This window comes from Camelus dromedarius, chromosome 2 (assembly GCF_036321535.1).
Source record: "Camelus dromedarius isolate mCamDro1 chromosome 2, mCamDro1.pat, whole genome shotgun sequence".
Classification (NCBI taxonomy): Eukaryota; Metazoa; Chordata; class Mammalia; order Artiodactyla; family Camelidae; genus Camelus; species Camelus dromedarius.
In genome coordinates this window covers 83,605,835-83,620,525 of record NC_087437.1, presented here as the reverse complement: position 1 = coordinate 83,620,525, position 14,691 = coordinate 83,605,835, and the positions used below count along the sequence as shown (strand labels likewise).

General features: G+C 37.0%; 1 protein-coding gene across 1 annotated transcript in view; it reads left to right on the top strand.

Moving 5' to 3' along the window:
• ARL6 (ADP ribosylation factor like GTPase 6) overlaps positions 1 to 14,691 on the top strand; it is a 41,580-nt gene that overhangs the window by 13,640 nt on the left and 13,249 nt on the right. The window lies entirely within an intron of this gene.

Genomic DNA, 14,691 nt, shown 5'->3' with positions numbered 1-14,691 from the left:
AAAGTGTTGTTTATACTGTGTAATATACTGTGTAGTATATATGTGTAGCATATATTTTTAAAATTTCAAACCTTTTTGCAATGTTTTCCAGGTCTTTGACCTGTATTTCCCTGAAAATAAAAATGCCCTTTTTCTGATTACATAAATAACATATGTCAATTGCAAAATGTGAACAGGTAAAGAATAAGGAAGAAAGTAAAAATCCATCTTGCAGCACGTTAACTTTTTTTGATTACCATCTTTTTACATGTATGTATGTGTAACCACAGCATTTCTTACATATTTGTTGTAGGGAATTCTTTTAAAACAGATCTTTTCTGTTTTTAAACTAATGCCAGTTCCTCAACCCCCTTTTAATATATCAATATTATATGATATTATATAATATAATATATCAGTATTAATAGTTTGATATTTTTTCTTTATACCATTATATAATACCATTTCATATATATATGCATATACATATATAGGTACCATAGATACATATATTCATCCCTTGGTATCCATAGGTGACTAAGGGGTTCTAGGACCCCAAAAGTGTTCTAGTCACTTATGTAATGTGGTGTAGTATTTCTGTAGAACCTATGCGCATCCTCCCACATACTTTAAATCATCTCCACATTACTTGCAATACCTAACAAAATGTAAATGCTGTGTACATAATGCCAGCATACGATAAATTCAAGTTTTGCTTTTGGGAACTTTCTGTCATTTTTTCCCCAAATATTTTCCATCTGCAGTTGGTTGAATTTGTGGATTCAGAGTCTGCAGACATAAAAGGCCCACTGTGTACGGTTGGGGGCTGTGAAGACTGTCATTGTTACTTACTAAAATGGGATCATATTCTGTACACTCTCTGCATCTTCCTGTTTTCAAATAATACTGCATGATGAAAATCCTTTCAAGTCAAATTTCATAAATGTAATTATTCTTTTTAATGATGCATAATATGTCATAGTACAAATATGCCACAGTTTATTCAGTCTTTCACCTGTTGATAGATACTCTTTTTTTTCCCCACACTACTAACAGTTCTCCAGTAGTATTGTGGAATTCCACATTTTGATCCTTACTCATGCAGAAAGATTTTAAGTGGTTTTTGTGTTAGGACTTTTAGAAAATGATTTAAAAGAAATATGAATTTGTTAGAAATAGAACAGAAATAGTATGGGGCTTTCTGACAATTCTTGCTGCTTAATCATGGTATCTTTGGTATTTTTATTGGACAACCTCAAGTTTATTCAAATATTGAGTGAGGAGGAGGAATTATCCAAGTTTTTTTCTAAATATATTTTTGTTGAAGTATGGTGTGTCAATTTCTGGTGTACAGCATAATGCATGAAGATTCATATAATTTTCATATTCTTATTCACCATATTGAACATAGTACCCTGTGCTATATAGTATTATTGTTTATCTACTTTATGTATATTAGTATCTGCAAATCTTGAACTCCCAATTTATCCCTTCCCACTCTCTTCCCTTCCTGGTAACTGTAGGTTTGTTTTCTGTCTGTGAGTCTGTTTCTGTTTTGTAAATAAGTTCATTTGTCTCTCTCTCTCTTTTTTTTTTTTTTTTTTTTTTTTTTTTTAGATTCCACATACAATTGATATCATATGATTTTTCTCGTTTGATAATTTTCTATTGTATTAGCTTGGTTTCTTTTTGGTTTTTATGACTCTGTTGTATGCTTTTGATTTGTGGTTACCCTGTTTTTCAAGTATGTTAACCTCTTACTCTGTCTTTGCTTTGGACGGATAGTCATGTAGGCTCAAACATCCTAAAAAGAATGATGGAAAAAATGAAATGAAAAAAAAAAAAAAAGAGAGTGACAAAAAAAAATTTTCTTGCTCCCATTCACTTTAATGATTTTGATGTCCTTTTTTTTTTTAACATCTTCATGTTTATTCTATTGCAAATCATTGTGGTTATTGCATTTCCAGTTATGGTTTTCTTATTCTATAGCTTCCTGCTCCTTGCTTCTTTTCTATTTAGAGTAGACCTTTCAATATTTCTTTTAGGATAGGTTTGATATTGCTGAATTCTTTTAGTTTTTGCTTGTTTGTGAAATTCTTTATCTCTCCTTCTACTCTAAAGGATAGTCTTGCCTGATAGAGTATTCTAGGTTGCAGCTTTTTCTCGTTCAGGAATTTGAATATATCTTGCCACTCCCTTCTGGCCAGCAGTGTTTGTGTAGAGAAATCATCTGAAAGCCTTATGGGGGTTCCTTTGTTACTAACTCTGTTTTTCTCTTGCTGACTTTAGAATCATTTCTTTATCTTTTACTTTCGTCATCTTAATTATAATATGTCTTGGTGTAGATCTGTTTGGGTTCTTTTTTGAGACCATCTGTGCTTCTTGTACTTGGATATCTGTTTTCTTCTTTAGATTTGGAAAGTTTTCAGTCATGATTTCTTCAAATACCTTTTCAATCCCCTTCTCTCTTTCTTCTCCTTCTGGGACCCTATAATGCATAGGTTGGCATGCTTTATATTATCCCATAGGTCCCTTATGTTGCTTTCATTGGTTTTTACTTGCTTTTCTGTCTGCTGTTTTGATTGGGTGAGTTCTGTTATCCTGTCTTCTAAGTCACTTGAAAATTCCTCTGCATTATCTGGTCTGCTTTTGACTGCCTTTAGCTCGGCTCTTATCTCAGCCATTGAGTTTTCTGTTTTTAATTGGCTCCCCTTTATAGTTTCGATTTCCTTTTTATAGTATTCTCTCTCTATTCATAGTCTCTCTTATTTCCTTCAATGCTTTTATCACCCCGTTTTTGAAGTCATGGTCTAGTAGATTGTTGAGGTCTATCTCGTTCATTCTTTCAGGGGACTTCTCTTGTTCTTGCAGTTAGGAGTGGTTCCTCTGCTTCTTCATTTTACTTGTATTTCTCTGGCTTTGTGGCTTTAGGAGTACCAGTTATCTACTGTGGTCTTGAAGGGCTGTTTGTTTGTTTGTTTTTATTTAAAGTGGTAGTGTTCCTGTGTAGACTGTGTGCATCTAATAGTTTTGTTGCGAGGGCTGTTCTTAGTATGGATGGTTGCCACCTCTTTATTCCATGTGTGTTGGCTGTTACCCTTTGATTGGGGTTGTGGTTGGTGTTGTGAGAGCCTGCCCTGATTGTTGTTGTTTAGCTGGGCCTCCTTTTTTGTTCTGCAGTTGTCAGAGCCTTTACAGGGGCCTGGTCTGCTCCCCTGTTGCTGAAATAGGAGCTTCTAGACCCATTTCTGAGCTGTGGTGTGTAGTAGGCAGGGTTGGAGTGCTTCAGCTGGGAAGAAGAGAAGGCAAGAGATGTCCACTGGGAAGTGCCTTCTGTGGTGTTCTCTGTCACTTGTTACGCGGGCTTACAAAGTACTCTTTGTTGACGCTGCCTTTGTCCCCACCTTTGCTGTGGGAATGTCGGCCACCCACTCTGGTGTCCCCTGGGTTCTGGGCCCCAGAAACCACCAGCGCAGATCCACCAATGTCTGGCACTAGGGCCTGCCATAGTGAGCATGTAGTCACACACCTGAATCAGCGCTGCACCACAGGGTCAGCACAGACCCAGCCCCACTTCCACATGAGGTCAGTACACTGGCCTGTTGTCATCCTGTTGTAAGTACCTGTTCTTGCCCCCGCCATGCATGACGGAACTCTGTTCACTGCCTATTTGTCCCAGAGGTGCAGGTCCACAAAGGGTCCAGAGAGAGCAAATCCACACTCTCTGCCTGGGGCTGTAAACAAATCTCAGTCCTGACTGTGAAGTTGCAGGGCCCTTGGGTATGAATATTTCTTAAATATTTGGGTCAAAGTATTTTCTAATTTACCTTGTAAATTCTTTGATGCTTGGATTATTTAGTAGTATATTATTTAATTTCCCAAATATTTGGGAATTTTGTTATTGACTTCTAATTTAATTGACTTCTAATTTAATTCCATTTGATCAAAGAACCCATTCTGCATGATTTTTATCCTTAGACATTTATAGTCTAACATACTTGGTTTAGTATGGTAAACATTCCATCTGCAATTATGTAGAATGTATATCTTGCTGTTCTTGAGTGTAGAGTTCTATAAATGGCAGTGGATAGTATTATTCACACCTTCCACATTCTTTGTTTTCACTGAGGTATAGTTGATATAAGTTTAAACATAGTGATTCACAATTTTTAAAGGTTTTGTACCATTTATAGTTAATATAAAATATTGGCTATATTCCCTGTGTTGTACAATATATCCTTGTAACTTATTTTATATATAGTAGCTTATACCTCTTAATCCTCCACTCCTATCTTGCTCCTTCCCCTTTCCTCTCCCTACTGGTAATCACTGTATGTACCACATCTTCTTTATCCATTCATCTGTTGGTGGACACTTAAGTTGCTTCCATATCTTGGCAATTTTAAGTAATGCTTCTATGAACATTGGGGTGCATATATCATTTTAAATTAGTGTTTTCAAGTTGTTTTTGTTTTTTTTATAAATATTCAGGAATGGAATTGTTGGGTCATATGGTAGTTCTATTTTTAGTTTTTTGGGAAACCTCCATACTGTTTTCCATAGTGGCTGTACCAATTTACATTCCTGTCAGAAGTGTACAAGCGTTCTCGTTTCTCTACATCCACACCAACATTTGTTGTTATTTGTGTTCTTTTTATGATAGCCATTCTGACAAGTGTGAAGTGATACCTCATTGTAATTTTAATTTGCATTTCTCTGATGATTAAGTGTTGAGCATCTTTTCATGTGACTGTTGGCCAGCTGTATGCCTTCTTTAGAAAAATGTTCATGTCTTCTGCTCATTTTTTAATTGCTTTTTTTTATTTTAAGTTGTGTGAGCTATTTATATATTTTGGATATTAATCCCTTATTAGTCATATCATTTGCAAATATTTTCTCCCATTCAGTAGGTTGTCTTTTCATTTTGTTGATGGTTTCTTTAGCTGTGAAAAGCTTTTAAGTTAAATTAGGTCCCATTTGTTTATTTTTGCTATTATTTCCTTTGATTTAGGAGACACATCCTCCCCCCCCCCCAAATTACTACAATTTATGTCAAAGAGTGTTCTGCATATGTTCTTGTCTAGGAGTTTTATGGTTTCAGGTAGTCTTTAATCCATTTTGAGTTTATTTTTGTGTATGATATTAGAGAATTTTCTAATTTCATTCCTTCACATGTAGCTGTCCAGTTTTCCCAGCACCACTCATTGAAGAGGCTGTCTTTTCTCCATTGTATATTCTTGCCTCCTTTGTTGTAGATTATCTGACCATAAGTGCATGGGTTTTTCTTCTGGGCTCTCTGTTGTGTTCCATTGATCTATGTGTCTGTTCTTGGGCCAGTACCACACTTTTGATTACTGTACCTTTGCAGTAGAGTATGAAGTCAGGGATCATGATTCCTCCAGTTCTGTTCTTCTTTCTCCAGATTGTTTTTACTATTTATGGACCTTGTGTTTCCATACAAATTTTTGAAATATTCTAACTCTGAGAAAAATGCCATTGGTATTTTGATAGGAATTGCATTAAATCTGTAGATTGCCTAGGGTAGTATAGTCGTTTTAACAATATTATTTCTTCCAATACATGAACACAGTATATATGTATCTTTCCATCTATTTGTGTCATCGTCAGCTTCTTTCATCACTGTCTTGCGGTTTTTCAAGTACAGGTCCTTTACCTCCTTAGGTAGGTTTATTCCCAGGTATTTTATTCTTTTTGATGCAATTGTAAATGGGATTATTTCCTTATTTACTCTTTCTGATAGTTCATTGTTAGTGTGTAGAAATACAACAGATTTCTGTGTTTTAATTTTGTATCCTAAAGCTTTGCTGAATTTATTAATGAGCTCTAGTAGTCTTTTGGTGGTATCTTTAGGATTTAGTATATAGAGGATTATGTCATCTGCAAACAGTGACAGTTTAACTTCTTCCTTTCGAACTTAGATTCCTTTTCTTTCTTTCTTTCTTTCTTTCTTTCTTTCTTTCTTTCTTTCTTTCTTTCTTCCTTTCTTCCTTTCTTCCTTTCTTCCTTTCTTCCTTCCTTCCTTCCTTCCTTCCTTCCTTCCTTCCTTCCTTCCTTCCTTTCTTTCTTTCTTTCTTTCTTTCTTTCTTTCTTTCTTTCTTTCTTTCTTTCTCTCTCTCTTTCTCTCTCTCTCTCTCTCTCTTTCTCCCTTTCTTTCTTTCTTTCTTTCTTTCTTTCTTTCTTTCTTTCTTTCTTTCTTTCTCATATATGGCCTTTATTATGTTGAGGTATGTTTCCTCTATACCACTTTCTAGAGTTTTTTTTTTAAATCATAAATGGATGTTGAATTTTTTTAAAAGCTTTTTCTGTATCTATTGAGATAATTGTATGATTTTTATTTAGTTTGTTAATGTGGTGTGTCATAATGATTGATGTGTGGGTATTGAAAAGTCCTTGCATCCCTGGGATGGATCCCACTTGATCATGTTGTATGATCGTTTTGATGTATTGTTGGATTTGGTTTGCTAATATTTTGTTGAGGATTTTTGCATCTCTGTTCATTAGTGATATTGCCTATAATTTTCTTTTTTTGTGATAGCCTTGTCTAGTTTTGGTATCAGGGTGGTAATGGCCTCAAAGAGTGAGTTTGGAAGCATTCCTTCTGCAAGTTTTGGAATAGTTTGAGAAGGGTGTTAACTCTTTTCTAAATATTTGGTAGAATTCACCTGTGAAACCATCTAGTCCTAGACTAATGTTTGTTGGGAGTTTTTGTTTTTTGAGTTTTTTTAACTGACTCAATTTCATTGGTCTGTTGTATTTTCTGTTTTTTCCTGTTTCAGTCTCGGGAGGCTATACATTTCTAAGAATTTGTTCATTTCTTCTAGGTTGTTCATTTTATTGGCATATAGTTGTTTGTAGTAGTCTCTTATGATCCTTTGTATGTCAGTTATAACTTTTCCATTTATAATATAATTGATTTGGGCCCTCTTTTCTTCTTGATGAGTCTGGCTAAAAGTTTATCAATTTTTTTTTATCTTTTCAAAGAACCAGCTCTTAGTTTCATTGATCTTTTACTGATTTGTTTAGTCTCTATTTTATTTATTTCTGCTCTGATCTTTGTGATTTCTTTCCTTCTACAACTTTTGGTTTTGTTTGTTCTTCTTTTTCTAACTCCTTTAGATGTAAGGTTGTGTTGTTTATTTGAATTTTTTTTCCTGAGGTAAATTTGTATCACATAAACTTCCTTCTAAGAACTGCTTTTGCTGTGTTGTGTAAATTTTGAATCATTGTGTTTTCCTTTTCATTTGTCTCCAGATATTTTTTTTATTTCCTGTTTGATTCCTTCAGTGATCCATTAGTTGTTTAGTAGCATGTTGTTTGCCTCCACATGCTTTTGTATTTTGCTTGTCATTTTCTTGGGGTTTTTCCTTGCAGTTGATTTCTAGTTTCATAGAATTGTGGTCAGAACAGATGCTTGATATGATTTCAATTTTCATAAATTTACCAAGGCCTAACATGTGATCTATCCTGGAGAATATTTCATGTGCACTGAAAAGAATGTGTATTCTCCTGTTTTTGGATGGAATGTTCTACGTATATATCTATTAAGTTAATCTGATCTAATGTGTCATTTAAGGCTAGTGATTCCTTACTGATTTTCTGTCTGAATGATCTGTCCATTGATTTAAGCGGAGTGTTAAAAAACCCTACTATTACTGTGTTACTCCCTATGTTTGTTAATGTTTGCTTTATTTATTTAGGCACTCCTATGTTGGGTGCATATATATTTACAATTATTGTATCTTCTTCTTGGATTGATCCCTTGATCATTATGTAATGTCCTTCTTTGTCTCTTATAACAGTCTAATTTTGAAGTCTATTTTGTCTGATATAAATATTGCTACCCTGGCTTTCTTTTCATTTCAATTTGTATGGACTACCTTTTACCATCTCCTTGCTTTGACTCTGTTTGTGTTTAGATCTGAAGTGGAACTCTTGTAGGCAACATATATATAGGTCTTGTTTTTGTATCCATTGAGCCACACTGTATCTTTTGAGAATTTAATCCATTTATATTTAAAGTAATTATTGATATATATGTTCTTAATTTCCATTTTGTTCATTGTTTTGGGTTGTTTTCGTAGGTCTTTTTTGTTCCTTCCTTCATTTGTTTTCTTGTGATTTGATGAGTCTCTTTAATGTTATATTTAGATTCCTTTTATTTTTTGTGTATGTCTAGTATAGATTTTTAGTTTGTAGTTACTTTGAGGTTTATATATAGCTAGCATATATTAATATGATTGTTTTAAGTTGTTGACCTCTTAATTTCAAATGAATTTTAACAATCCTATATTTGTACTCTTCTCCCCTCATGATTACTGTTGCATATCATGTTTTGCATACAATTTCTTTGTGTATCCCTTAACTGCATGTTGTGGATATAAATGATTTTATTTCTGTCTTTTAACCCTCCTACTACTTTTGTGGATGGATGATTTCCTATCTTTACTATATATTTGCCTTTATCAATGAACTTTTTCCTTTCATGATTTTCATATTTTTTGTTGTGTCTTTTTCTTTTTCACTTTAATAAGTTCCTTTAATACTTCATATAAAGCTAGTTTGGTGGTGCTGAACTCTTTCACTTGTCTATGAAGCTTTTGATCTCTCTGTCAGATCTGAACAAGAACTTTGCATGGTGGCATATTCTTAGTTGTAGGTTTTTCCCTTTATCACTTTAAGTATATCAAGGCATTTCTGACCTGCGGAGTTTCTGCTAAAACATCAGCTGATAGCCTTATGGGAGTTTCTTTTGTGGTTCTTGTTGCTTTTCCTTTGCTGCTTTTAATATTCTCTTTTTATATTTAACTTGTACTGTTTTTTATTACAACATGTGTTTCTCTTTGGGTTAGTCATGTATGGGACTCTGTATTTCCTGGACTTGGGTATCTATTTCCTTTCCCAGATTAGGTAAGTTTTTCAGCTATTATGTTTTCAGGTATGTTCTCAGGCTCTTTCTCTCTCTCCTCCTTCTGGTACCCTTATAATTATAATGCAAATATTAGTGTGGTTGATGTTGTCCCAGAGATCTCTTAAACTGTCCTCATTTCTCTTCTTCTTTTTTTTTTTTTTCTATTCAGCATCAGTGGTTTCTGCTACTCTGTCTTCCAGCTTGCTGATGATTCCTTCTAATGTAATTTTCATTTAAGTTACTGTATTCTTCATCTCTGGTTGTTCTTTATACTTTCTAATTCTTTCTTAAAAACTTCTGATTTCTCTCTCTATGCATCCATTCTCTCCCTAGTTCTTTGATCATCTTTATGATCACTATCCTGAACTTCTCCAGTAGGTTGCCTGTCTTCGCTTCACTTAGTTCCTCTTTTGGAGTTCTACCTTGTTCTTTGTTTGAAATATGTTCTGTCACTTTATTCTGCCTAACTTGTTGTTTTTATCATTATGAATCTGATAGGTTGGTTACATTCCCCGACCTTGGAGAAGTGGCCTTTTTAGATGCCTTCTGCTTCTCAGCAGTGCCCTCCCCTCTCATCACCAGAGCTTTGTGCTCTAGGGTTTCCTCCATGAGTGCTGTATGGGTCCTGTTATGGCAGAATGACTAAGTGAGGAATCTGGTAGGCTTGGCTGACCCCTGGTTCATTTGGTTGCCAGGTCCTGCCTTGTGTGGAAGCTCCTGGCTGCTGGTTGGCAGGACCAGCTGGCTGAGTTGGCTGACCATAAATCCAGGGAGCCCTGGGGCTAGAGCTGTGTTAGTCTTGGGTGGAGTTAGGGTCCGGGAGACTCTGGGGCTATTTCCTGCCCCTTGGTGGCTGAAGCCAGGTCCTGGAGCTAGTGCTGGCCTACTGGCAGGCAGAGCTGGCTCCTGGGGTCTCAGAGCAGGTGTCAGATTGCTGATGAGTGGAGTCCTCTCGTGACACAGTTGAGTATGGGGATGGGGCCTGAAGTTGTCTTGAAGCTTGTGTTCTGCTGCTATTGGGTGGGGTCAGGGCCAACCAATCCCAGAGCAGGGTCTGCCCTGCTGGTAGGTGGGCTGGGTCCTTAGGCCGCAGGGCTGAGGTTTTGTCTAATGTCTGCCCACTGTTGGGTAGGGCTGGGCCCAAGACTAGAGCAGGCTTGCCATGGCAGACCCAGGGCCTTAGGGTTCCTGAGGCTGGTGCTTTCACACTGGTGGATGGAGGTGTCTCCTGGGGTGTCTGGCTGGGAGGGCCCTTAATGTCTTCAGTCTAGTGCCCGTGCACTGTTCTGTGAGACCAGATCCAGGGCCATCTGGTGGGCAGGGCTTTTCCCACAGTTAGCTGTGGGCTCTGGGTGTCTTAAGGCAGCCCTTCTGCTGGTGGGTGGGCCTGTGTCTACGCCAGTTAGTAGCTTGGCCTGAGGCATCCCAGCACTGGTGCCTACAGACCACTGGGCCAGGCTGGGGCTGGGTCCTGAGGCTAATAACCTAGAGGGAGGATCCCAAAATGGAGCTTGCTGGCACCAGTGTCCACGTGGTAGAAAGAGCTCCCAAAAATGACCCCTACCAGTGTCTGTGTCCCCAGGGTGAGCTGCAGTTGCCTCCTACCCCTCCATGACACTCCAGGATCAGCAGGTGAGTCTGACCCAGACTTCTGTTGAATTACTGCTTCTGCCCTGGGTCCTGAAACATGTGATATTTTTGTGTGCATTCTTTAAGAGTGAAGTCTCTGTTCCTGCAGCTCTCTGGGACTCCCAGAAGTGAGCCGTGCTGGCCTTCAAAGTCAAACGCTTTGGGGGTTGATCTTCCCAGTGCAGGACCCCTGGGCTGAGGCACCTAGTGTTGGGCTCAGATCTCTCACTCCTTTGGGAGAACCTCTGCAGTTATAACTATTCTCCCATTTGTGGGTCACCTCCCCAGAGTTATGGGATTTGGCTGTATCTCAACTCCACCCCTCCTGCCCATCTCATTGTAATTTCTCCTTTGTATATTTGGTTTTAGAATCTTTTCTTTTCATTGATAGTTATTTGGTGAATAATCTGTGCCCATGAGAGGAAGTGAGCTCAGTGTCTTTCTACTCAGCCATTTTGCGCCTGCATGGGAACAGTCCTTGAAATGAGGGCTCTGTGCTGCAGTTTAAGAAGAACATCTGGAAGAAGCAGCAGCACAGCCAGCGGGCAGACGTCTGGGGGTGCAGACACGCGTTTTCCTCCCACCACCGGCCACACGTTGTCCCAAAGTTGGCTCCTCATTCAGTCCTGTCGAAAATAATCACACATCTTTCACATTCTTAGTGATATTTTTGTCTACTTGTCTATCAATTTCATAAAGAAGAGTGTTGAAGTGTCCACTATGATTGTGGGTTTATTTGTATTTCCCTGTAATACTCTCAAATTTTGCTTTATGTAGTTGGAAGCATGTCTTTTAGATACACACATAGAACTGTTGCTTTATTAATTGACCGTTTTATAATTTTTAAATGCCTTTCTTTTTCATTGATAACACCTTTTGTCTCAAATACTACTTTATCTGATGTTAGTGTAGCCATGCCAGCTTTCTTAAACGTGTGCATATTATGTCTTGCCAGCCTTTTACTTTCAGCTTGTTTGTGTCCTTATGTTCAAAGTGTGTTTCTTGTATACATCATATAGTTATGTCTTGCTTTTTAATCCACTCTGACAGTTTGTTCTCCAGGATAAATTCCAGCTGGACTAAATGTTTAAATATAAAAATTACATTATTACAGCAGTTGAAGAAACGGGGAGGATTTTTTAAATAGTTTGAGGGCAAGAGGAAGCCTTTCTAACTACAACATGAAACCCAGAATCCTAGAGGGAAAAAAAAGGTTTTGAATGACAGAATGAACCATGAGTAGTCAAAGGCAAATGATAAGCAAGGAAAAATATTTGCAATTCATACCATAGCTACAGGATTTATTTCCTTACTGCTTAATGTGTTCTTACAAATCAATAAGAAAATAAAAACAATAGAAAAATGGGGGAAAGATATATAACAAGATAGTTCAGAAACAAAAGAAACAGAAGCATGTTTTGAATATATAGAAAGGTTTCTAACCTTTCTAAAAACAGTGTAAGTAGACACATTCTGAGTGTATTTTTTATCTATCACCTATCATATAGAAAAGAACAAAAGGTTTGATAACACTCTTCTGGCATAGGCAGTGGAAACACTCATTCTTTTTTTTTTTTTTTTTTTACTTATTTGACCTTTTTTTATTAATAGATTTTATTTTCTACAGCAGTTTCAGGTTCACACCAGAATTGAGCAGAAAAAAGAGTTTGCACATAGCACTCCCCACCCACACATAAATACTCCCCTACCCTCAACATCCCTCATTAGTGTGGCATATTTGGTACAATCAATGAACCGACATGGACACATTATTATCAACTAAAATCCATAGTTTACATTAGGGTTCACTCTTAATGTTGTACATTCTATGGATTTTGCCAAATGCATAATGACATGTAGCCACCACTATAGTATCGAACAGAATAATTTCTTTGCCCTGAAAATCCCTTGTGCTCCATCTATTCATTCTTCCCTCCCTCTCCCCAGACCCCTGGAAACCAGTATCTTTTTATTGTTTCTGTAGCTTTGCCTTTTCCAGAATGTCATTTGGTTGGAATCGTACAGTTTTTAGCCTTTTCATACTGGCTTCCTTCATTTAATAATACATCTTTTAAGTTTCTTCCATGTCTTTCATAGCTTGATAGCTCAGTTCTTTTTTTTTTTTAACTGTACATGAATTTTTTTAATTTATATATATGTACTGTTCATTGTTTCTGAGAATGTGTAGAGCTTTGGCTTTTTAAACTTACATAGTTATCAAAGGAATAAAGCCAACCACAAAATAAGAATTAATTCAAAAAGACATATATATACCTTGCTGTTAATAGCAACATTATTTATAATTGCCAAGACATGGGAGCATCCTAAGTGCGCATCAATAGTTGAATAGATAATGAAGATGCAATATATATATATATATATATATATATATATATATATATATAATGGAATACATTAGCTCACCCATAGGAAAGAAGGATATTTTGCCATTTGTGGCCTATCATTCACCTTTTTTTCACTTCAAAAACCAGAATTTTATAACTGGCATAAACATTTCCATTACATCGAAAACAACAAAATACCCAGAAATAAACCTAACCAAGGAGGTTAGACTCCAAAAACCAATGACACAAAGAAATGGAAAGATTCCTTGTGCTCTTGGATTGGGAGAATCAACACTACCCAAAGCAATCCACAGATCCAACGCAACCCCCGTCAAAATACCCACGACATTCCTCACAGAATTAGAACAAACAATTCCAGAAGTCACCGGGACCCACAAAAGACCCCGAACAGCCAAAGCAATCTTTTGTAGGTCTCTTTTTTTTTTTTTTTTCTTTTCTCTTTCTTCTTTGTTCTCTTTCCTTATGGTTTGATTGCTAGAGAAGGTCCTTTAACATTTGTTGTAAAGCTGGTTTGGTGGTGCTGAAATCTTTTAGCTTTTGTTTATCTGTGAAGCTTTTGATTTCTCTATCAAGTCTGAACTAGAGCCTTGCTGAATAGAGTATTCTTGGTTGTAAGTTTTCCCCTTTCATCACTTGAAATATATCTTTGCCACTCCCTTCTAGCCTGTAGAATTTTTGCTGAAAAATCAGCTGATAACTTTAGGGGAGTTCCCTTGTATGTTATTTGTTGCTTTTCTCTTGCTAATTTTAATATTTTATCCTTGTCCTTAATTTCTGTCAATTTGATGACTATGTGCCTTGGTGTGTTCTTCTTTGGGTTGATCCTGTGTGGTACTCTCTGTGCTTCCTGGATTTGGGTGACTGTTTCCTTTCCCAAGATGAGGAAGTTTTCAGTGATTATCTCTCCAAAAATTTTCTCAAGTCCTTTCTCTCTCTTCTCTTTCTGGAACCCCTATAATGCGAATATTAGTGCATTTCATATTGTCCCAGAGTTCTCTTAAACTATCCTCATTTCTTTTCATTCTTTTTTCTTTTTTCTGTTCTGCAGTAGTGATTTCTACTTATCTGTCTTCTAGCTCACTGAGCCGTTCTTCTGCCTCATTTAGTCTATTCTTGGTTCCTTCTAGTGTGTTATTCATTTCAGTAATTTTATTCTTCAATTCTGTTTGGGTATTCTTTATATTTTCCAACTCTTTTCTAAAAACTTTGTTCTGTGCATCTATACTCCTCTTGAGTTCTCTGAACATCTTCACCATCATTACTTTAAACTCTCTCAGGTAAATTGCCTATCTCCTCATCACTTATTTCTTCTTCTGGGATTTTATCTTGTGCCTTGGCCTGGGAGATAATTCCTTTGCTGCCTCATATCATCTATCTTTCTGTGTGTTTGTGGATTCCTTCCACAGGCTTTGGGATTATTGTTTTCTTATTTCTGAAATCTGCCCCTGGTGGATGAGGCTGGACTAGAGGTTTATGCAGGTTTCCTGGCAGGAAGAGCCGGGTGCCTGCTCACTGCTGGGTGAAGCTTGATCCTGGACAACCTCTGGTGGGCACGGCTGTGTCTAGAGGCCTTTGTGGCTTAGGAAGTCTGCTGATGGGTGGGGCTGTGTTCCCACCTGTATGTTGTTTGGCCTGAGGCTTCCCTACAGGCTGTTGGATGGGGCTAGGTCTTAGTGCTAATGATCCAATCAAGATGTCAGCCTCCAGGAAAGCTCATGTAGATGAACACTCCTGGAATGTCTGCCACCAATTTTTATGTCCCCTAAGTGAGCCGCAGCTATCACCCAC